At 44.0% G+C, this 21416-nt stretch overlaps 13 non-coding genes across 13 annotated transcripts; all 13 read left to right on the forward strand.

The window, feature by feature from the left end:
- The first annotated feature begins 1270 nt into the window (after positions 1–1270).
- On the forward strand, positions 1271–1343 carry TRNAF-GAA (transfer RNA phenylalanine (anticodon GAA)). Its single transcript has one exon. It is a non-coding gene; the product is annotated as a tRNA-Phe (tRNA).
- Positions 1344–3393: 2050 nt separating this feature from the next.
- TRNAF-GAA (transfer RNA phenylalanine (anticodon GAA)) lies at positions 3394–3466 on the forward strand. Its single transcript has one exon. It is a non-coding gene; the product is annotated as a tRNA-Phe (tRNA).
- Positions 3467–5516: 2050 nt separating this feature from the next.
- TRNAF-GAA (transfer RNA phenylalanine (anticodon GAA)) lies at positions 5517–5589 on the forward strand. Its single transcript has one exon. It is a non-coding gene; the product is annotated as a tRNA-Phe (tRNA).
- A 270-nt stretch (positions 5590–5859) lies between these two features.
- Positions 5860–5932, forward strand: TRNAF-GAA (transfer RNA phenylalanine (anticodon GAA)). The gene has a single exon. It is a non-coding gene; the product is annotated as a tRNA-Phe (tRNA).
- A 1707-nt stretch (positions 5933–7639) lies between these two features.
- Positions 7640–7712, forward strand: TRNAF-GAA (transfer RNA phenylalanine (anticodon GAA)). The gene has a single exon. It is a non-coding gene; the product is annotated as a tRNA-Phe (tRNA).
- Positions 7713–11884: 4172 nt separating this feature from the next.
- Positions 11885–11957, forward strand: TRNAF-GAA (transfer RNA phenylalanine (anticodon GAA)). Its single transcript has one exon. It is a non-coding gene; the product is annotated as a tRNA-Phe (tRNA).
- Positions 11958–14007: 2050 nt separating this feature from the next.
- Positions 14008–14080, forward strand: TRNAF-GAA (transfer RNA phenylalanine (anticodon GAA)). Its single transcript has one exon. It is a non-coding gene; the product is annotated as a tRNA-Phe (tRNA).
- Positions 14081–14350: 270 nt separating this feature from the next.
- Positions 14351–14423, forward strand: TRNAF-GAA (transfer RNA phenylalanine (anticodon GAA)). Its single transcript has one exon. It is a non-coding gene; the product is annotated as a tRNA-Phe (tRNA).
- Positions 14424–16130: 1707 nt separating this feature from the next.
- On the forward strand, positions 16131–16203 carry TRNAF-GAA (transfer RNA phenylalanine (anticodon GAA)). The gene has a single exon. It is a non-coding gene; the product is annotated as a tRNA-Phe (tRNA).
- A 270-nt stretch (positions 16204–16473) lies between these two features.
- Positions 16474–16546, forward strand: TRNAF-GAA (transfer RNA phenylalanine (anticodon GAA)). The gene has a single exon. It is a non-coding gene; the product is annotated as a tRNA-Phe (tRNA).
- Positions 16547–18252: 1706 nt separating this feature from the next.
- On the forward strand, positions 18253–18325 carry TRNAF-GAA (transfer RNA phenylalanine (anticodon GAA)). Its single transcript has one exon. It is a non-coding gene; the product is annotated as a tRNA-Phe (tRNA).
- A 270-nt stretch (positions 18326–18595) lies between these two features.
- TRNAF-GAA (transfer RNA phenylalanine (anticodon GAA)) lies at positions 18596–18668 on the forward strand. Its single transcript has one exon. It is a non-coding gene; the product is annotated as a tRNA-Phe (tRNA).
- A 1707-nt stretch (positions 18669–20375) lies between these two features.
- On the forward strand, positions 20376–20448 carry TRNAF-GAA (transfer RNA phenylalanine (anticodon GAA)). The gene has a single exon. It is a non-coding gene; the product is annotated as a tRNA-Phe (tRNA).
- The last annotated feature ends 968 nt before the right edge of the window (positions 20449–21416 follow it).

Below are 21416 nucleotides of genomic sequence, written 5' to 3' on the forward strand. Positions count from 1 at the left end.
AAACTAGTCTTTGACAACTTGATGCAAGTAAATAGAACTTTTTTGAACCATGGGATGAATAAAATCCAATACATTTTCTTCCTCTTGCTGATGCATCAGACTAGAAAACCAGAAGCAGGTCAGAAAAAGTATCTTCGCGGTCCGAAATGACTTCCATGACAAAAGCTACAATTGCGCAGCTGAAGATTCTCAGCTTCCTCAGGTTGCAGGCCGCTTCTTCTTCCATGCACACAAAATGAGAAGCATAACCACTCCTTCCTAGAAAAGGCAATATCACTTATTCAACCAATTTCCTTGCGGAGTCACTTCTCTTGCAGGGTCCCAAAAGACACAGTATACATGCAAGTCATTTTGATTTTGCCTTTCACTTTAGTTTGAAGAAAGATGTATGATTGTATGCCTTTTATCAGGAAAATTGGGTGAAAATGGCTACGTCAGATGAAAAGCAAAGCTTTAAAGCGAAGAAAGATTACAAACTGTATGACTTTTTCAGGGAAAGTGGCTCAAAATGGCTACGTCAGATGAAAAGCAAGAGGGTTAGCAGCTAGATAAGGTTCTTTTCGAAAAGAGAACACTTGGAGCATTTTCCTTCACTCTGGTCCTTTGGTAGAACTACAGCTGGTTTAAGGCTTCTTTAGAGCAGTGTATTTGGACTCCTCAAAACCTCTATCTAGCTTTAAAAATGTAAAGCCATATATTGCTTCCCACGTTGCATTTCGTTGATTTCTAGCCTACTCGCATGAATTTGAACAATCTTGAATATTGTAAACTGACTTTGTGAAGATCCACCAACATTTTCTTTTTTGATTTCAGTGAAATGTATTCACAGTGCCCTGTGAGTAGACTTTGCTGTGTCACACATTTCACAGAGTCTGATTTCCAACGTACAGATTTGCTGAGAGGAGGAGTTTCAGGAGGCAGAGTCAGTACAGGAATCACAGCTTGCAGGCAGCAAGGTACCATGGGAGCTGCAGTCCTTAGAAAATGAAAGTAAAGAGCAGAGAAGAAGCTGAACACCATGCCGGAAATCCAGGAAATTGTGGAAATAGATGGCCAGCAGAGAAACAGCAATCACAACATAAAAGGAGGTTACTGAGGCAAGCTTACATTGGTTTGTCAAGGGGAACTATTGCTCCTATTGTTCCTATTGCCATTACCATGCTGATGTTTGAAAATAAAAGTGTAGGCTGGGACTTTAGATCTCCTTTAAGGTCTCTGGGACCCCTTCGCCTTGCCGCCACACACCTGCTGGCTTGCTCCTTTGGAACGTGCCGAAATAGCTCAGTTGGGAGAGCGTTAGACTGAAGATCTAAAGGTCCCTGGTTCGATCCCGGGTTTCGGCATCTGTTGTAGGTTTAAGGAGAGTCCACCTGTCTGTGAGCTGTTGCTTTTCTCATGAATCGGGCTAGCGTATGCTCCATGCTTTGGCTTCTCACCTGTCTGTTGCTCATGACAGAACGGTGGCTTAGTCTCACTGGCAATTTAGTCGTGAATCTTGCTGCCTTTTCTCTTTTCCGGCAACATGCATAGGCATAAAAATCTCAATTCTCCATAGGCTCCTGTCACACCAACTTATAGTAGCCAACAATTGCTGAGGAAAGCACACGTCTTAAGCCGAAATACGTCAGTTGGGAGAGCGTTAGACTGAAGATCTAAAGGTCCCTGGTTAAATCCCGGGTTTCGGCAACTGCCTGCATTTCTTTTGGTGTAACGCTTCCCGGCAAGACTGGGCAGACCAAGACCAAGGTTTAGAAACTGGTTCAGTGCATATTAGGGTCTCGGGCACAGCAGAAAAGCAATTGTACAACTTCCCGCAGTATATGGTTTTCTCAGCCAACGTGCAAGGACATGTTCAAAATCTATTCTTCTCAATAGGACCAGGTAACACCACCACATAGCGCTGCAAAGCCTTGGGGGAAAAAAAGGCTGGCATGTTGCATTGTTGCAGCCCTCACCTGCGTTATGCCAATCAAACCAAGTGGAAGAGTCTGCTTCACAGAGGAAATGCAATGTGTCCGAAAGGAATGGCAGCGCGCAGCCGAGCAAAACAACTTATCAAATGCATTCCGGGGTGAACAAGACTTAGCCGGCTTTGAAAGATACTAAAAGTCACGGCGCAGCCAAAACTAGTCTTTGACAACTTGATGCAAGTAAATAGAAATTTTTTGAACCATGGGATGAATAAAATCCAATACATTTTCTTCCTCGTGCTGATGCATCAGACTAGAAAACCAGAAGCAGGTCAGAAAAAGTATCTTCGCGGTCCGAAATGACTTCCATGACAAAAGCTACAATTGCGCAGCTGAAGATTCTCAGCTTCCTCAGGTTGCAGGCCGCTTCTTCTTCCATACACACAAAATGAGAAGCATAACCACTCCTTCCTAGAAAAGGCAATATCACTTATTCAACCAATTTCCTTGCGGAGTCACTTCTCTTGCAGGGTCCCAAAAGACACAGTATACACGCAAGTCATTTGGATTTTGCCTTTCACTTTAGTTTGAAGAAAGATGTATGATTGTATTCCTTTTATCAGGAAAATTGGGTGAAAATGGCTACGTCAGATGAAAAGCAAAGCTTTAAAGCGAAGAAAGATTACAAACTGTATGACTTTTTCAGGGAAAGTGGCTCAAAATGGCTACGTCAGATGAAAAGCAAGAGGGTTAGCAGCTAGATAAGGTTCCTTTCGAAAAGAGAACACTTGGAGCATTTTCCTTCACTCTGGTCCTTTGGTAGTACTACGGCTGATTTAAGGCTTCTTTAGAGCAGTGTATTTGGACTCCTCAAAACCTCTATCTAGCTTTAAAAATGTAAAGCCATATATTGCTTCCCACGTTGCATTTCATTGATTTCTAGCCTACTCGCATGAATTTGAACAATCTTGAATATTGTAAACTGACTTTGTGAAGATCCACCAACATTTTCTTTTTTGATTTCAGTGAAATGTATTCACAGTGCCCTGTGAGTAGACTTTTCTGTGTCACACATTTCACAGAGTCTGATTTCCAACGTACAGATTTGCTGAGAGGAGGAGTTTCAGGAGGCAGAGTCAGTACAGGAATCACAGCTTGCAGGAAGCAAGGTACCATGGGAGCTGCAGTCCTTAGAAAATGAAAGTAAAGAGCAGAGAAGAAGCTGAACACCATGCCGGAAATCCAGGAAATTGTGGAAATAGATGGCCAGCAGAGAAACAGCAATCACAACATAAAAGGAGGTTACTGACGCAAGCTTACATTGGTTTGTCAAGGGGAACTATTGCTCCTATTGTTCCTATTGCCATTACCATGCTGATGTTTGAAAATAAAAGTGTAGGCTGGGACTTTAGATCTCCTTTAAGGTCTCTGGGACCCCTTCGCCTTGCCGCCACACACCTGCTGGCTTGCTCCTTTGGAATGTGCCGAAATAGCTCAGTTGGGAGAGCGTTAGACTGAAGATCTAAAGGTCCCTGGTTCGATCCCGGGTTTCGGCATCTGTTGTAGGTTTAAGGAGAGTCCACCTGTCTGTGAGCTGTTGCTTTTCTCATGAATCGGGCTAGCGTATGCTCCATGCATTGGCTTCTCACCTGTCTGTTGCTCATGACTGAACGGTGGCTTAGTCTCACTGGCAATTTAGTCGTGAATCTTGCTGCCTTTTCTCTTTTCCGGCAACATGCATAGGCATAAAAATCTCAATTCTCCATAGGCTCCTGTAACACCAACTTATAGTAGCCAACAATTGCTGAGGAAAGCACACGTCTTAAGCCGAAATAGCTCAGTTGGGAGAGCGTTAGACTGAAGATCTAAAGGTCCCTGGTTCTATTCCGGGTTTCGGCAACTGCCTGCGTTTCTTTTGGTGTAACGCTTCCCGGCAAGACTGGGCAGACCAAGACCAAGGTTTAGAAACTGGTTCAGTGCATATTAGGGTCTCGGGCACAGCAGAAAAGCAATTGTACAACTTCCCGCAGTATATGGTTTTCTCAGCCAACGTGCAAGGACATTTCCAAAATCTATTCTTCTCAATAGGACCAGGTTACACCACCACATAGCGCTGCAAAGCCTTGGGGGAAAAAAAGGCTGGCATGTTGCATTGTTGCAGCCCTCACCTGCATTATGCCAATCAAACCAAGTGGAAGAGTCTGCTTCACAGAGGAAATGCAATGTGTCCGAAAGGAATGGCAGCGCGCAGCCGAGCAAAACAACTTATCAAATGCATTCCGGGGTGAACAAGACTTAGCCGGCTTTGAAAGATACTAAAAGTCACGGCGCAGCCAAAACTAGTCTTTGACAACTTGATGCAAGTAAATAGAACTTTTTTGAACCATGGGATGAATAAAATCCAATACATTTTCTTCCTCGTGCTGATGCATCAGACTAGAAAACCAGAAGCAGGTCAGAAAAAGTATCTTCGCGGTCCGAAATGACTTCCATGACAAAAGCTACAATTGCGCAGCTGAAGATTCTCAGCTTCCTCAGGTTGCAGGCCGCTTCTTCTTCCATACACACAAAATGAGAAGCATAACCACTCCTTCCTAGAAAAGGCAATATCACTTATTCAACCAATTTCCTTGCGGAGTCACTTCTCTTGCAGGGTCCCAAAAGACACAGTATACACGCAAGTCATTTGGATTTTGCCTTTCACTTTAGTTTGAAGAAAGATGTATGATTGTATTCCTTTTATCAGGAAAATTGGGTGAAAATGGCTACGTCAGATGAAAAGCAAAGCTTTAAAGCGAAGAAAGATTACAAACTGTATGACTTTTTCAGGGAAAGTGGCTCAAAATGGCTACGTCAGATGAAAAGCAAGAGGGTTAGCAGCTAGATAAGGTTCCTTTCGAAAAGAGAACACTTGGAGCATTTTCCTTCACTCTGGTCCTTTGGTAGTACTACGGCTGGTTTAAGGCTTCTTTAGAGCAGTGTATTTGGACTCCTCAAAACCTCTATCTAGCTTTAAAAATGTAAAGCCATATATTGCTTCCCACGTTGCATTTCATTGATTTCTAGCCTACTCGCATGAATTTGAACAATCTTGAATATTGTAAACTGACTTTGTGAAGATCCACCAACATTTTCTTTTTTGATTTCAGTGAAATGTATTCACAGTGCCCTGTGAGTAGACTTTGCTGTGTCACACATTTCACAGAGTCTGAATTCCAACGTACAGATTTGCTGAGAGGAGGAGTTTCAGGAGGCAGAGTCAGTACAGGAATCACAGCTTGCAGGAAGCAAGGTACCATGGGAGCTGCAGTCCTTAGAAAATGAAAGTAAAGAGCAGAGAAGAAGCTGAACACCATGCCGGAAATCCAGGAAATTGTGGAAATAGATGGCCAGCAGAGAAACAGCAATCACAACATAAAAGGAGGTTACTGAGGCAAGCTTACATTGGTTTGTCAAGGGGAACTATTGCTCCTATTGTTCCTATTGCAATTACCATGCTGATGTTTGAAAATAAAAGTGTAGGCTGGGACTTTAGATCTCCTTTAAGGTCTCTGGGACCCCTTCGCCTTGCCGCCACACACCTGCTGGCTTGCTCCTTTGGAACGTGCCGAAATAGCTCAGTTGGGAGAGCGTTAGACTGAAGATCTAAAGGTCCCTGGTTCGATCCCGGGTTTCGGCATCTGTTGTAGGTTTAAGGAGAGTCCACCTGTCTGTGAGCTGTTGCTTTTCTCATGAATCGGGCTAGCGTATGCTCCATGCTTTGGCTTCTCACCTGTCTGTTGCTCATGACAGAACGGTGGCTTAGTCTCACTAGCAATTTAGTCGTGAATCTTGCTGCCTTTTCTCTTTTCCGGCAACATGCATAGGCATAAAAATCTCAATTCTCCATAGGCTCCTGTCACACCAACTTATAGTAGCCAACAATTGCTGAGGAAAGCACACGTCTTAAGCCGAAATAGCTCAGTTGGGAGAGCGTTAGACTGAAGATCTAAAGGTCCCTGGTTCAATCCCGGGTTTCGGCAGCTGCCTCCGTTTCTTTTGGTGTAACGCTTCCCGGCAAGACTGGGCAGACCAAGACCAAGGTTTAGAAACTGGTTCAGTGCATATTAGGGTGTCGGGCGCAGCAGAAAAGCAATTGTACAAATTCCCGCAGTATATGGTTTTCTCAGCCAACGTGCAAGGACATGTCCAAAATCTATTCTTCTCAATAGGACCAGGTTACACCACCACATAGCGCTGCAAAGCCTTGGGGGAAAAAAAGGCTGGCATGTTGCATTGTTGCAGCCCTCACCTGCGTTATGCCAATCAAACCAAGTGGAAGAGTCTGCTTCACAGAGGAAATGCAATGTGTCCGAAAGGAATGGCAGCGCGCAGCCGAGCAAAACAACTTATCAAATGCATTCCGGGGTGAACAAGACTTAGCCGGCTTTGAAAGATACTAAAAGTCACGGCGCAGCCAAAACTAGTCTTTAACAACTTGATGCAAGTAAATAGAACTTTTTTGAACCATGGGATGAATAAAATCCAATACATTTTCTTCCTCGTGCTGATGCATCAGACTAGAAAACCAGAAGCAGGTCAGAAAAAGTATCTTCGCGGTCCGAAATGACTTCCATGACAAAAGCTACAATTGCGCAGCTGAAGATTCTCAGCTTCCTCAGGTTGCAGGCCGCTTCTTCTTCCATACACACAAAATGAGAAGCATAACCACTCCTTCCTAGAAAAGGCAATATCACTTATTCAACCAATTTCCTTGCGGAGTCACTTCTCTTGCAGGGTCCCAAAAGACACAGTATACACGCAAGTCATTTGGATTTTGCCTTTCACTTTAGTTTGAAGAAAGATGTATGATTGTATTCCTTTTATCAGGAAAATTGGGTGAAAATGGCTACGTCAGATGAAAAGCAAAGCTTTAAAGCGAAGAAAGATTACAAACTGTATGACTTTTTCAGGGAAAGTGGCTCAAAATGGCTACGTCAGATGAAAAGCAAGAGGGTTAGCAGCTAGATAAGGTTCCTTTCGAAAAGAGAACACTTGGAGCATTTTCCTTCACTCTGGTCCTTTGGTAGTACTACGGCTGGTTTAAGGCTTCTTTAGAGCAGTGTATTTGGACTCCTCAAAACCTCTATCTAGCTTTAAAAATGTAAAGCCATATATTGCTTCCCACGTTGCATTTCATTGATTTCTAGCCTACTCGCATGAATTTGAACAATCTTGAATATTGTAAACTGACTTTGTGAAGATCCACCAACATTTTCTTTTTTGATTTCAGTGAAATGTATTCACAGTGCCCTGTGAGTAGACTTTGCTGTGTCACACATTTCACAGAGTCTGAATTCCAACGTACAGATTTGCTGAGAGGAGGAGTTTCAGGAGGCAGAGTCAGTACAGGAATCACAGCTTGCAGGAAGCAAGGTACCATGGGAGCTGCAGTCCTTAGAAAATGAAAGTAAAGAGCAGAGAAGAAGCTGAACACCATGCCGGAAATCCAGGAAATTGTGGAAATAGATGGCCAGCAGAGAAACAGCAATCACAACATAAAAGGAGGTTACTGAGGCAAGCTTACATTGGTTTGTCAAGGGGAACTATTGCTCCTATTGTTCCTATTGCAATTACCATGCTGATGTTTGAAAATAAAAGTGTAGGCTGGGACTTTAGATCTCCTTTAAGGTCTCTGGGACCCCTTCGCCTTGCCGCCACACACCTGCTGGCTTGCTCCTTTGGAACGTGCCGAAATAGCTCAGTTGGGAGAGCGTTAGACTGAAGATCTAAAGGTCCCTGGTTCGATCCCGGGTTTCGGCATCTGTTGTAGGTTTAAGGAGAGTCCACCTGTCTGTGAGCTGTTGCTTTTCTCATGAATCGGGCTAGCGTATGCTCCATGCATTGGCTTCTCACCTGTCTGTTGCTCATGACTGAACGGTGGCTTAGTCTCACTGGCAATTTAGTCGTGAATCTTGCTGCCTTTTCTCTTTTCCGGCAACATGCATAGGCATAAAAATCTCAATTCTCCATAGGCTCCTGTAACACCAACTTATAGTAGCCAACAATTGCTGAGGAAAGCACACATCTTAAGCCGAAATAGCTCAGTTGGGAGAGCGTTAGACTGAAGATCTAAAGGTCCCTGGTTCTATTCCGGGTTTCGGCAACTGCCTGCGTTTCTTTTGGTGTAATGCTTCCCGGCAAGACTGGGCAGACCAAGACCAAGGTTTAGAAACTTGTTCAGTGCATATTAGGGTCTCGGGCACAGCAGAAAAGCAATTGTACAACTTCCAGCAGTATATGGTTTTCTCAGCCAACGTGCAAGGACATTTCCAAAATCTATTCTTCTCAATAGGACCAGTTTACACCACCACATAGCGCTGCAAAGCCTTGGGGGAAAAAAAGGCTGGCATGTTGCATTGTTGCAGCCCTCACCTGCATTATGCCAATCAAACCAAGTGGAAGAGTCTGCTTCACAGAGGAAATGCAATGTGTCCGAAAGGAATGGCAGCGCGCAGCCGAGCAAAACAACTTATCAAATGCATTCCGGGGTGAACAAGACTTAGCCGGCTTTGAAAGATACTAAAAGTCACGGCGCTGCCAAAACTAGTCTTTGACAACTTGATGCAAGTAAATAGAACTTTTTTGAACCATGGGATGAATAAAATCCAATACATTTTCTTCCTCGTGCTGATGCATCAGACTAGAAAACCAGAAGCAGGTCAGAAAAAGTATCTTCGCGGTCCGAAATGACTTCCATGACAAAAGCTACAATTGCGCAGCTGAAGATTCTCAGCTTCCTCAGGTTGCAGGCCGCTTCTTCTTCCATACACACAAAATGAGAAGCATAACCACTCCTTCCTAGAAAAGGCAATATCACTTATTCAACCAATTTCCTTGCGGAGTCACTTCTCTTGCAGGGTCCCAAAAGACACAGTATACACGCAAGTCATTTTGATTTTGCCTTTCACTTTAGTTTGAAGAAAGATGTATGATTGTATGCCTTTTATCAGGAAAATTGGGTGAAAATGGCTACGTCAGATGAAAAGCAAAGCTTTAAAGCGAAGAAAGATTACAAACTGTATGACTTTTTCAGGGAAAGGGGCTCAAAATGGCTACGTCAGATGAAAAGCAAGAGGGTTAGCAGCTAGATAAGGTTCCTTTCGAAAAGAGAACACTTGGAGCATTTTCCTTCACTCTGGTCCTTTGGTAGTACTACGGCTGGTTTAAGGCTTCTTTAGAGCAGTGTATTTGGACTCCTCAAAACCTCTATCTAGCTTTAAAAATGTAAAGCCATATATTGCTTCCCACGTTGCATTTCATTGATTTCTAGCCTACTCGCATGAATTTGAACAATCTTGAATATTGTAAACTGACTTTGTGAAGATCCACCAACATTTTCTTTTTTGATTTCAGTGAAATGTATTCACAGTGCCCTGTGAGTAGACTTTGCTGTGTCACACATTTCACAGAGTCTGATTTCCAACGTACAGATTTGCTGAGAGGAGGAGTTTCAGGAGGCAGAGTCAGTACAGGAATCACAGCTTGCAGGCAGCAAGGTACCATGGGAGCTGCAGTCCTTAGAAAATGAAAGTAAAGAGCAGAGAAGAAGCTGAACACCATGCCGGAAATCCAGGAAATTGTGGAAATAGATGGCCAGCAGAGAAACAGCAATCACAACATAAAAGGAGGTTACTGAGGCAAGCTTACATTGGTTTGTCAAGGGGAACTATTGCTCCTATTGTTCCTATTGCCATTACCATGCTGATGTTTGAAAATAAAAGTGTAGGCTGGGACTTTAGATCTCCTTTAAGGTCTCTGGGACCCCTTCGCCTTGCCGCCACACACCTGCTGGCTTGCTCCTTTGGAACGTGCCGAAATAGCTCAGTTGGGAGAGCGTTAGACTGAAGATCTAAAGGTCCCTGGTTCAATCCCGGGTTTCAGCATCTGTTGTAGATTTAAGGAGAGTCCACCTGTCTGTGAGCTGTTGCTTTTCTCATGAATCGGGCTAGCGTAAGCTCCATGCTTTGGCTTCTCACCTGTCTGTTGCTCATGACAGAACGGTGGCTTAGTCTCCCTGGCAATTTAGTCGTGAATCTTGCTGCCTTTTCTCTTTTCCGGCAACATGCATAGGCATAAAAATCTCAATTCTCCATAGGCTCCTGTCACACCAACTTATAGTAGCCAACAATTGCTGAGGAAAGCACACGTCTTAAGCCGAAATAGCTCAGTTGGGAGAGCGTTTGACTGAAGATCTAAAGGTCCCTGGTTCAATCCCGGGTTTCGGCAACTGCCTGCGTTTCTTTTGGTTTAACGCTTCCCAGCAAGACTGGGCAGACCAAGACCAAGGTTTAGAAACTGGTTCAGTGCATATTAGGGTCTCGGGCGCAGCAGAAAAGCAATTGTACAATTTCCCGCAGTATATGGTTTTCTCAGCCAACGTGCAAGGACATGTCCAAAATCTATTCTTCTCAATAGGACCAGGTTACACCACCACATAGCGCTGGAAAGCCTTGGGGGAAAAAAAGGCTGGCATGTTGCATTGTTGCAGCCCTCACCTGCATTATGCCAATCAAACCAAGTGGAAGAGTCTGCTTCACAGAGGAAATGTAATGTGTCCGAAAGGAATGGCAGCGCGCAGCCGAGCAAAACAACTTATCAAATGCATTCCGGGGTGAACAAGACTTAGCCGGCTTTGAAAGATACTAAAAGTCACGGCGCCGCCAAAACTAGTCTTTGACAACTTGATGCAAGTAAATAGAACTTTTTTGAACCATGGGATGAATAAAATCCAATACATTTTCTTCCTCGTGCTGATGCATCAGACTAGAAACCAGAAGCAGGTCAGAAAAAGTATCTTCGCGGTCCGAAATGACTTCCATGACAAAAGTTACCATTGCGCAGATGAAGATTCTCAGCTTCCTCAGTTTGCAGGCCGCTTCTTCTTCCATGCACACAAAATGAGAAGCATAACCACTCCTTCCTAGAAAAGGCAATATCACTTATTCAACCAATTTCCTTGCGGAGTCACTTCTCTTGCAGGGTCCCAAAAGACACAGTATACACGCAAGTCATTTTGATTTTGCCTTTCACTTTAGTTTGAAGAAAGATGTATGATTGTATGCCTTTTATCAGGAAAATTGGGTGAAAATGGCTACGTCAGATGAAAAGCAAAGCTTTAAAGCGAAGAAAGATTACAAACTGTATGACTTTTTCAGGGAAAGTGGCTCAAAATGGCTACGTCAGATGAAAAGCAAGAGGGTTAGCAGCTAGATAAGGTTCCTTTCGAAAAGAGAACACTTGGAGCATTTTCCTTCACTCTGGTCCTTTGGTAGTACTACGGCTGGTTTAAGGCTTCTTTAGAGCAGTGTATTTGGACTCCTCAAAACCTCTATCTAGCTTTAAAAATGTAAAGCCATATATTGCTTCCCACGTTGCACTTCATTGATTTCTAGCCTACTCGCATGAATTTGAACAATCTTGAATATTGTAAACTGACTTTGTGAAGATCCACCAACATTTTCTTTTTTGATTTCAGAGAAATGTATTCACAGTGCCCTGTGAGTAGACTTTGCTGTGTCACACATTTCACAGAGTCTGATTTCCAACGTACAGATTTGCTGAGAGGAGGAGTTTCAGGAGGCAGAGTCAGTACAGGAATCACAGCTTGCAGGCAGCAAGGTACCATGGGAGCTGCAGTCCTTAGAAAATGAAAGTAAAGAGCAGAGAAGAAGCTGAACACCATGCCGGAAATCCAGGAAATTGTGGAAATAGATGGCCAGCAGAGAAACAGCAATCACAACATAAAAGGAGGTTACTGAGGCAAGCTTACATTGGTTTGTCAAGGGGAACTATTGCTCCTATTGTTCCTATTGCCATTACCATGCTGATGTTTGAAAATAAAAGTGTAGGCTGGGACTTTAGATCTCCTTTAATGTCTCTGGGACCCCTTCGCCTTGCCGCCACACACCTGCTGGCTTTCTCCTTTAGAATGTGCCGTAATAGCTCAGTTGGGAGAGCGTTAGACTGAAGATCTAAAGGTCCCTGGTTCGATCCCGGGTTTCGGCATCTGTTGTAGGTTTAAGGAGAGTCCTCCTGTCTGTGAGCTGTTGCTTTTCTCATGAATCGGGCTAGCGTATGCTCCATGCTTTGGCTTCTCACCTGTCTGTTGCTCATGACAGAACGGTGGCTTAGTCTCACTGGCAATTTAGTCGTGAATCTTGCTGCCTTTTCTCTTTTCCGGCAACATGCATAGGCATAAAAATCTCAATTCTCCATAGGCTCCTGTCACACCAACTTATAGTAGCCAACAATTGCTGAGGAAAGCACATGTCTTAAGCTGAAATAGCTCAGTTGGGAGAGCATTAGACTGAAGATCTAAAGGTCCCTGGTTCAATTCCGGGTTTTGGCAACTGCCTCCGTTTCTTTTGGTGTAACGCTTCCCGGCAAGACTGGGCAGACCAAGACCAAGGTTTAGAAACTGGTTCAGTGCATATTAGGGTTTCGGGCGCAGCAGAAAAGCAATTGTACAATTTCCCGCAGTATATGGTTTTCTCAGCCAACGTGCAAGGACATGTCCAAAATCTATTCTTCTCAATAGGACCAGGTTACACCACCACATAGCGCTGGAAAGCCTTGGGGGAAAAAAAGGCTGGCATGTTGCATTGTTGCAGCCCTCACCTGCGTTATGCCAATCAAACCAAGTGGAAGAGTCTGCTTCACAGAGGAAATGCAATGTGTCCGAAAGGAATGGCAGCGCGCAGCCGAGCAAATCAACTTATCAAATGCATTCCGGGGTGAACAAGACTTAGCCGGCTTTGAAAGATACTAAAAGTCACGGCGCCGCCAAAACTAGTCTTTGACAACTTGATGCAAGTAAATAGAACTTTTTTGAACCATGGGATGAATAAAATCCAATACATTTTCTTCCTCGTGCTGATGCATCAGACTAGAAAACCAGAAGCAGGTCAGAAAAAGTATCTTCGCGGTCCGAAATTACTTCCATGACAAAAGCTACAATTGCGCAGCTGAAGATTCTCAGCTTCCTCAGGTTGCAGGCCGCTTCTTCTTTCATACACACAAAATTAGAAGCATAACCACTCCTTCCTAGAAAAGGCAATATCACTTATTCAACCAATTTCCTTGCGGAGTCACTTCTCTTGCAGGGTCCCAAAAGACACAGTATACACGCAAGTCATTTGGATTTTGCCTTTCACTTTAGTTTGAAGAAAGATGTATGATTGTATGCCTTTTATCAGGAAAATTGGGTGAAAATGGCTACGTCAGATGAAAAGCAAAGCTTTAAAGCGAAGAAAGATTACAAACTGTATGACTTTTTCAGGGAAAGTGGCTCAAAATGGCTACGTCAGATGAAAAGCAAGAGGGTTAGCAGCTAGATAAGGTTACTTTCGAAAAGAGAACACTTGGAGCATTTTCCTTCACTCTGGTCCTTTGGTAGTACTACGGCTGGTTTAAGGCTTCTTTAGAGCAGTGTATTTGGACTCCTCAAAACCTCTATCTAGCTTTAAAAATGTAAAGCCATATATTGCTTCCCACGTTGCATTTCATTGATTTCTAGCCTACTCGCATGAATTTGAACAATCTTGAATATTGTAAACTGACTTTGTGAAGATCCACCAACATTTTCTTTTTTGATTTCAGTGAAATGTATTCACAGTGCCCTGTGAGTAGACTTTGCTGTGTCACACATTTCACAGAGTCTGATTTCCAACGTACAGATTTGCTGAGAGGAGGAGTTTCAGGAGGCAGAGTCAGTACAGGAATCACAGCTTGCAGGCAGCAAGGTACCATGGGAGCTGCAGTCCTTAGAAAATGAAAGTAAAGAGCAGAGAAGAAGCTGAACACCATGCCGGAAATCCAGGAAATTGTGGAAATAGATGGCCAGCAGAGAAACAGCAATCACAACATAAAAGGAGGTTACTGAGGCAAGCTTACATTGGTTTGTCAAGGGGAACTATTGCTCCTATTGTTCCTATTGCCATTACCATGCTGATGTTTGAAAATAAAAGTGTAGGCTGGGACTTTAGATCTCCTTTAAGGTCTCTGGGACCCCTTCGCCTTGCCGCCACACACCTGCTGGCTTGCTCCTTTGGAATGTGCCGAAATAGCTCAGTTGGGAGAGCGTTAGACTGAAGATCTAAAGGTCCCTGGTTCGATCCCGGGTTTCGGCATCTGTTGTAGGTTTAAGGAGAGTCCACCTGTCTGTGAGCTGTTGCTTTTCTCATGAATCGGGCTAGCGTATGCTCCATGCTTTGGCTTCTCACCTGTCTGTTGCTCATGACAGAACGGTGGCTTAGTCTCACTGGCAATTTAGTCGTGAATCTTGCTGCCTTTTCTCTTTTCCGGCAACATGCATAGGCATAAAAATCTCAATTCTCCATAGGCTCCTGTAACACCAACTTATAGTAGCCAACAATTGCTGAGGAAAGCACACATCTTAAGCCGAAATAGCTCAGTTGGGAGAGCGTTAGACTGAAGATCTAAAGGTCCCTGGTTCAATCCCGGGTTTCGGCAACTGCCTCCGTTTCTTTTGGTGTAACGCTTCCCGGCAAGACTGGGCAGACCAAGACCAAGGTTTAGAAACTGGTTCAGTGCATATTAGGGTCTCGGGCGCAGCAGAAAAGCAATTGTACAACTTCCCGCAGTATATGGTTTTCTCAGCCAACGTGCAAGGACATGTCCAAAATCTATTCTTCTCAATAGGACCAGGTTACACCACCACATAGCGCTGCAAAGCCTTGGGGGAAAAAAAGGCTGGCATGTTGCATTGTTGCAGCCCTCACCTGCGTTATGCCAATCAAACCAAGTGGAAGAGTCTGCTTCACAGAGGAAATGCAATGTGTCCGAAAGGAATGGCAGCGCGCAGCCGAGCAAAACAACTTATCAAATGCATTCCGGGGTGAACAAGACTTAGCCGGCTTTGAAAGATACTAAAAGTCACGGCGCCGCCAAAACTAGTCTTTGACAACTTGATGCAAGTAAATAGAACTTTTTTGAACCATGGGATGAATAAAATCCAATACATTTTCTTCCTCGTGCTGATGCATCAGACTAGAAAACCAGAAGCAGGTCAGAAAAAGTATCTTCGCGGTCCGAAATGACTTCCATGACAAAAGCTACAATTGCGCAGCTGAAGATTCTCAGCTTCCTCAGGTTGCAGGCCGCTTCTTCTTCCATACACACAAAATGAGAAGCATAACCACTCCTTCCTAGAAAAGGCAATATCACTTATTCAACCAATTTCCTTGCGGAGTCACTTCTCTTGCAGGGTCCCAAAAGACACAGTATACAAGCAAGTCATTTGGATTTTGCCTTTCACTTTAGTTTGAAGAAAGATGTATGATTGTATTCCTTTTATCAGGAAAATTGGGTGAAAATGGCTACGTCAGATGAAAAGCAAAGCTTTAAAGCGAAGAAAGATTACAAACTGTATGACTTTTTCAGGGAAAGTGGGTCAAAATGGCTACGTCAGATGAAAAGCAAGAGGGTTAGCAGCTAGATAAGGTTCCTTTCGAAAAGAGAACACTTGGAGCATTTTCCTTCACTCTGGTCCTTTGGTAGTACTACGGCTGGTTTAAGGCTTCTTTAGAGCAGTGTATTTGGACTCCTCAAAACCTCTATCTAGCTTTAAAAATGTAAAGCCATATATTGCTTCCCACGTTGCATTTCATTGATTTCTAGCCTACTCGCATGAATTTGAACAATCTTGAATATTGTAAACTGACTTTGTGAAGATCCACCAACATTTTCTTTTTTGATTTCAGTGAAATGTATTCACAGTGCCCTGTGAGTAGACTTTGCTGTGTCACACATTTCACAGAGTCTGAATTCCAACGTACAGATTTGCTGAGAGGAGGAGTTTCAGGAGGCAGAGTCAGTACAGGAATCACAGCTTGCAGGAAGCAAGGTACCATGGGAGCTGCAGTCCTTAGAAAATGAAAGTAAAGAGCAGAGAAGAAGCTGAACACCATGCCGGAAATCCAGGAAATTGTGGAAATAGATGGCCAGCAGAGAAACAGCAATCACAACATAAAAGGAGGTTACTGAGGCAAGCTTACATTGGTTTGTCAAGGGGAACTATTGCTCCTATTGTTCCTATTGCAATTACCATGCTGATGTTTGAAAATAAAAGTGTAGGCTGGGACTTTAGATCTCCTTTAAGGTCTCTGGGACCCCTTCGCCTTGCCGCCACACACCTGCTGGCTTGCTCCTTTGGAACGTGCCGAAATAGCTCAGTTGGGAGAGCGTTAGACTGAAGATCTAAAGGTCCCTGGTTCGATCCCGGGTTTCGGCATCTGTTGTAGGTTTAAGGAGAGTCCACCTGTCTGTGAGCTGTTGCTTTTCTCATGAATCGGGCTAGCGTATGCTCCATGCTTTGGCTTCTCACCTGTCTGTTGCTCATGACAGAACGGTGGCTTAGTCTCACTAGCAATTTAGTCGTGAATCTTGCTGCCTTTTCTCTTTTCCGGCAACATGCATAGGCATAAAAATCTCAATTCTCCATAGGCTCCTGTCACACCAACTTATAGTAGCCAACAATTGCTGAGGAAAGCACATGTCTTAAGCCGAAATAGCTCAGTTGGGAGAGCGTTAGACTGAAGATCTAAAGGTCCCTGGTTCAATCCCGGGTTTCGGCAACTGCCTCCGTTTCTTTTGGTGTAACGCTTCCCGGCAAGACTGGGCAGACCAAGACCAAGGTTTAGAAACTGGTTCAGTGCATATTAGGGTCTCGGGCGCAGCAGAAAAGCAATTGTACAATTTCCCGCAGTATATGGTTTTCTCAGCCAACGTGCAAGGACATGTCCAAAATCTATTCTTCTCAATAGGACCAGGTTACACCACCACATAGCGCTGGAAAGCCTTGGGGGAAAAAAAGGCTGGCATGTTGCATTGTTGCAGCCCTCACCTGCGTTATGCCAATCAAACCAAGTGGAAGAGTCTGCTTCACAGAGGAAATGTAATGTGTCCGAAAGGAATGGCAGCGCGCAGCCGAGCAAAACAACTTATCAAATGCATTCCGGGGTGAACAAGACTTAGCCGGCTTTGAAAGATACTAAAAGTCACGGCGCCGCCAAAACTAGTCTTTGACAACTTGATGCAAGTAAATAGAACTTTTTTGAACCATGGGATGAATAAAATCCAATACATTTTCTTCCTCGTGCTGATGCATCAGACTAGAAACCAGAAGCAGGTCAGAAAAAGTATCTTCGCGGTCCGAAATGACTTCCATGACAAAAGTTACCATTGCGCAGATGAAGATTCTCAGCTTCCTCAGTTTGCAGGCCGCTTCTTCTTCCATGCACACAAAATGAGAAGCATAACCACTCCTTCCTAGAAAAGGCAATATCACTTATTCAACCAATTTCCTTGCGGAGTCACTTCTCTTGCAGGGTCCCAAAAGACACAGTATACACGCAAGTCATTTGGATTTTGCCTTTCACTTTAGTTTGAAGAAAGATGTATGATTGTATGCCTTTTATCAGGAAAATTGGGTGAAAATGGCTACGTCAGATGAAAAGCAAAGCTTTAAAGCGAAGAAAGATTACAAACTGTATGACTTTTTCAGGGAAAGTGGCTCAAAATGGCTACGTCAGATGAAAAGCAAGAGGGTTAGCAGCTAGATAAGGTTCCTTTCGAAAAGAGAACACTTGGAGCATTTTCCTTCACTCTGGTCCTTTGGTAGTACTACGGCTGGTTTAAGGCTTCTTTAGAGCAGTGTATTTGGACTCCTCAAAACCTCTATCTAGCTTTAAAAATGTAAAGCCATATATTGCTTCCCACGTTGCATTTCATTGATTTCTAGCCTACTCGCATGAATTTGAACAATCTTGAATATTGTAAACTGACTTTGTGAAGATCCACCAACATTTTCTTTTTTGATTTCAGTGAAATGTATTCACAGTGCCCTGTGAGTAGACTTTGCTGTGTCACACATTTCACAGAGTCTGATTTCCAACGTACAGATTTGCTGAGAGGAGGAGTTTCAGGAGGCAGAGTCAGTACAGGAATCACAGCTTGCAGGCAGCAAGGTACCATGGGAGCTGCAGTCCTTAGAAAATGAAAGTAAAGAGCAGAGAAGAAGCTGAACACCATGCCGGAAATCCAGGAAATTGTGGAAATAGATGGCCAGCAGAGAAACAGCAATCACAACATAAAAGGAGGTTACTGAGGCAAGCTTACATTGGTTTGTCAAGGGGAACTATTGCTCCTATTGTTCCTATTGCCATTACCATGCTGATGTTTGAAAATAAAAGTGTAGGCTGGGACTTTAGATCTCCTTTAAGGTCTCTGGGACCCCTTCGCCTTGCCGCCACACACCTGCTGGCTTGCTCCTTTGGAATGTGCCGAAATAGCTCAGTTGGGAGAGCGTTAGACTGAAGATCTAAAGGTCCCTGGTTCGATCCCGGGTTTCGGCATCTGTTGTAGGTTTAAGGAGAGTCCACCTGTCTGTGAGCTGTTGCTTTTCTCATGAATCGGGCTAGCGTATGCTCCATGCTTTGGCTTCTCACCTGTCTGTTGCTCATGACAGAACGGTGGCTTAGTCTCACTGGCAATTTAGTCGTGAATCTTGCTGCCTTTTCTCTTTTCCGGCAACATGCATAGGCATAAAAATCTCAATTCTCCATAGGCTCCTGTAACACCAACTTATAGTAGCCAACAATTGCTGAGGAAAGCACACATCTTAAGCCGAAATAGCTCAGTTGGGAGAGCGTTAGACTGAAGATCTAAAGGTCCCTGGTTCAATCCCGGGTTTCGGCAACTGCCTCCGTTTCTTTTGGTGTAACGCTTCCCGGCAAGACTGGGCAGACCAAGACCAAGGTTTAGAAACTGGTTCAGTGCATATTAGGGTCTCGGGCGCAGCAGAAAAGCAATTGTACAACTTCCCGCAGTATATGGTTTTCTCATCCAACGTGCAAGGACATGTCCAAAATCTATTCTTCTCAATAGGACCAGGTTACACCACCACATAGCGCTGCAAAGCCTTGGGGGAAAAAAAGGCTGGCATGTTGCATTGTTGCAGCCCTCACCTGCGTTATGCCAATCAAACCAAGTGGAAGAGTCTGCTTCACAGAGGAAATGCAATGTGTCCGAAAGCAATGGCAGCGCGCAGCCGAGCAAAACAACTTATCAAATGCATTCCGGGGTGAACAAGACTTAGCCGGCTTTGAAAGATACTAAAAGTCACGGCGCCGCCAAAACTAGTCTTTGACAACTTGATGCAAGTAAATAGAACTTTTTTGAACCATGGGATGAATAAAATCCAATACATTTTCTTCCTCGTGCTGATGCATCAGACTAAAAAACCAGAAGCAGGACAGAAAAAGTATCTTCGCGGTCCGAAATGACTTCCATGACAAAAGCTACAATTGCGCAGCTGAAGATTCTCAGCTTCCTCAGGTTGCAGGCCGCTTCTTCTTCCATACACACAAAATGAGAAGCATAACCACTCCTTCCTAGAAAAGGCAATATCACTTATTCAACCAATTTCCTTGCGGAGTCACTTCTCTTGCAGGGTCCCAAAAGACACAGTATACACGCAAGTCATTTGGATTTTGCCTTTCACTTTAGTTTGAAGAAAGATGTATGATTGTATGCCTTTTATCAGGAAAATTGGGTGAAAATGGCTACGTCAGATGAAAAGCAAAGCTTTAAAGCGAAGAAAGATTACAAACTGTATGACTTTTTCAGGGAAAGTGGCTCAAAATGGCTACGTCAGATGAAAAGCAAGAGGGTTAGCAGCTAGATAAGGTTCCTTTCGAAAAGAGAACACTTGGAGCATTTTCCTTCACTCTGGTCCTTTGGTAGTACAACGGCTGGTTTAAGGCTTCTTTAGAGCAGTGTATTTGGACTCCTCAAAACCTCTATCTAGCTTTAAAAATGTAAAGCCATATATTGCTTCCCACGTTGCATTTCATTGATTTCTAGCCTACTCGCATGAATTTGAACAATCTTGAATATTGTAAACTGACTTTGTGAAGATCCACCAACATTTTCTTTTTTGATTTCAGTGAAATGTATTCACAGTGCCCTGTGAGTAGACTTTGCTGTGTCACACATTTCACAGAGTCTGATTTCCAACGTACAGATTTCCTGAGAGGAGGAGTTTCAGGAGGCAGAGTCAGTACAGGAATCACAGCTTGCAGGAAGCAAGGTACCATGGGAGCTGCAGTCCTTAGAAAATGAAAGTAAAGAGCAGAGAAGAAGCTGAACACCATGCCGGAAATCCAGGAAATTGTGGAAATAGATGGCCAGCAGAGAAACAGCAATCACAACATAAAAGGAGGTTACTGAGGCAAGCTTACATTGGTTTGTCAAGGGGAACTATTGCTCCTATTGTTCCTATTGCCATTACCATGCTGATGTTTGAAAATAAAAGTGTAGGCTGGGACTTTAGATCTCCTTTAAGGTCTCTGGGACCCCTTCGCCTTGCCGCCACACACCTGCTGGCTTGCTCCTTTGGAATGTGCCGAAATAGCTCAGTTGGGAGAGCGTTAGACTGAAGATCTAAAGGTCCCTGGTTCGATCCCGGGTTTCGGCATCTGTTGTAGGTTTAAGGAGAGTCCACCTGTCTGTGAGCTGTTGTTTTTCTCATGAATCGGGCTAGCGTATGCTCCATGCTTTGGCTTCTCACCTGTCTGTTGCTCATGACAGAACGGTGGCTTAGTCTCACTAGCAATTTAGTCGTGAATCTTGCTGCCTTTTCTCTTTTCCGGCAACATGCATAGGCATAAAAATCTCAATTCTCCATAGGCTCCTGTCACACCAACTTATAGTAGCCAACAATTGCTGAGGAAAGCACATGTCTTAAGCCGAAATAGCTCAGTTGGGAGAGCGTTAGACTGAAGATCTAAATGTCCCTGGTTCAATCCCGGGTTTCGGCAACTGCCTCCGTTTCTTTTGGTGTAACGCTTCCCGGCAAGACTGGGCAGACCAAGACCAAGGTTTAGAAACTGGTTCAGTGCATATTAGGGTCTCGGGCGCAGCAGAAAAGCAATTGTACAACTTCCCGCAGTATATGGTTTTCTCAGCCAACGTGCAAGGACATGTCCAAAATCTATTCTTCTCAATAGGACCAGGTTACACCACCACATAGCGCTGCAAAGCCTTGGGGGAAAAAAAGGCTGGCATGTTGCATTGTTGCAGCCCTCACCTGCGTTATGCCAATCAAACCAAGTGGAAGAGTCTGCTTCACAGAGGAAATGCAATGTGTCCGAAAGGAATGGCAGCGCGCAGCCGAGCAAAACAACTTATCAAATGCATTCCGGGGTGAACAAGACTTAGCCGGCTTTGAAAGATACTAAAAGTCACGGCGCAGCCAAAACTAGTCTTTGACAACTTGATGCAAGTAAATAGAACTTTTTTGAACCATGGGATGAATAAAATCCAATACATTTTCTTCCTCGTGCTGATGCATCAGACTAGAAAACCAGAAGCAGGTCAGAAAAAGTATCTTCGCGGTCCGAAATGACTTCCATGACAAAAGCTACAATTGCGCAGCTGAAGATT

Source organism: Staurois parvus, unplaced genomic scaffold (genome assembly GCF_062004578.1).
Source record: "Staurois parvus isolate SC_StPar_1 unplaced genomic scaffold, SC_StPar_1.0 ptg000126l, whole genome shotgun sequence".
NCBI lineage: Eukaryota > Metazoa > Chordata > Amphibia > Anura > Ranidae > Staurois > Staurois parvus.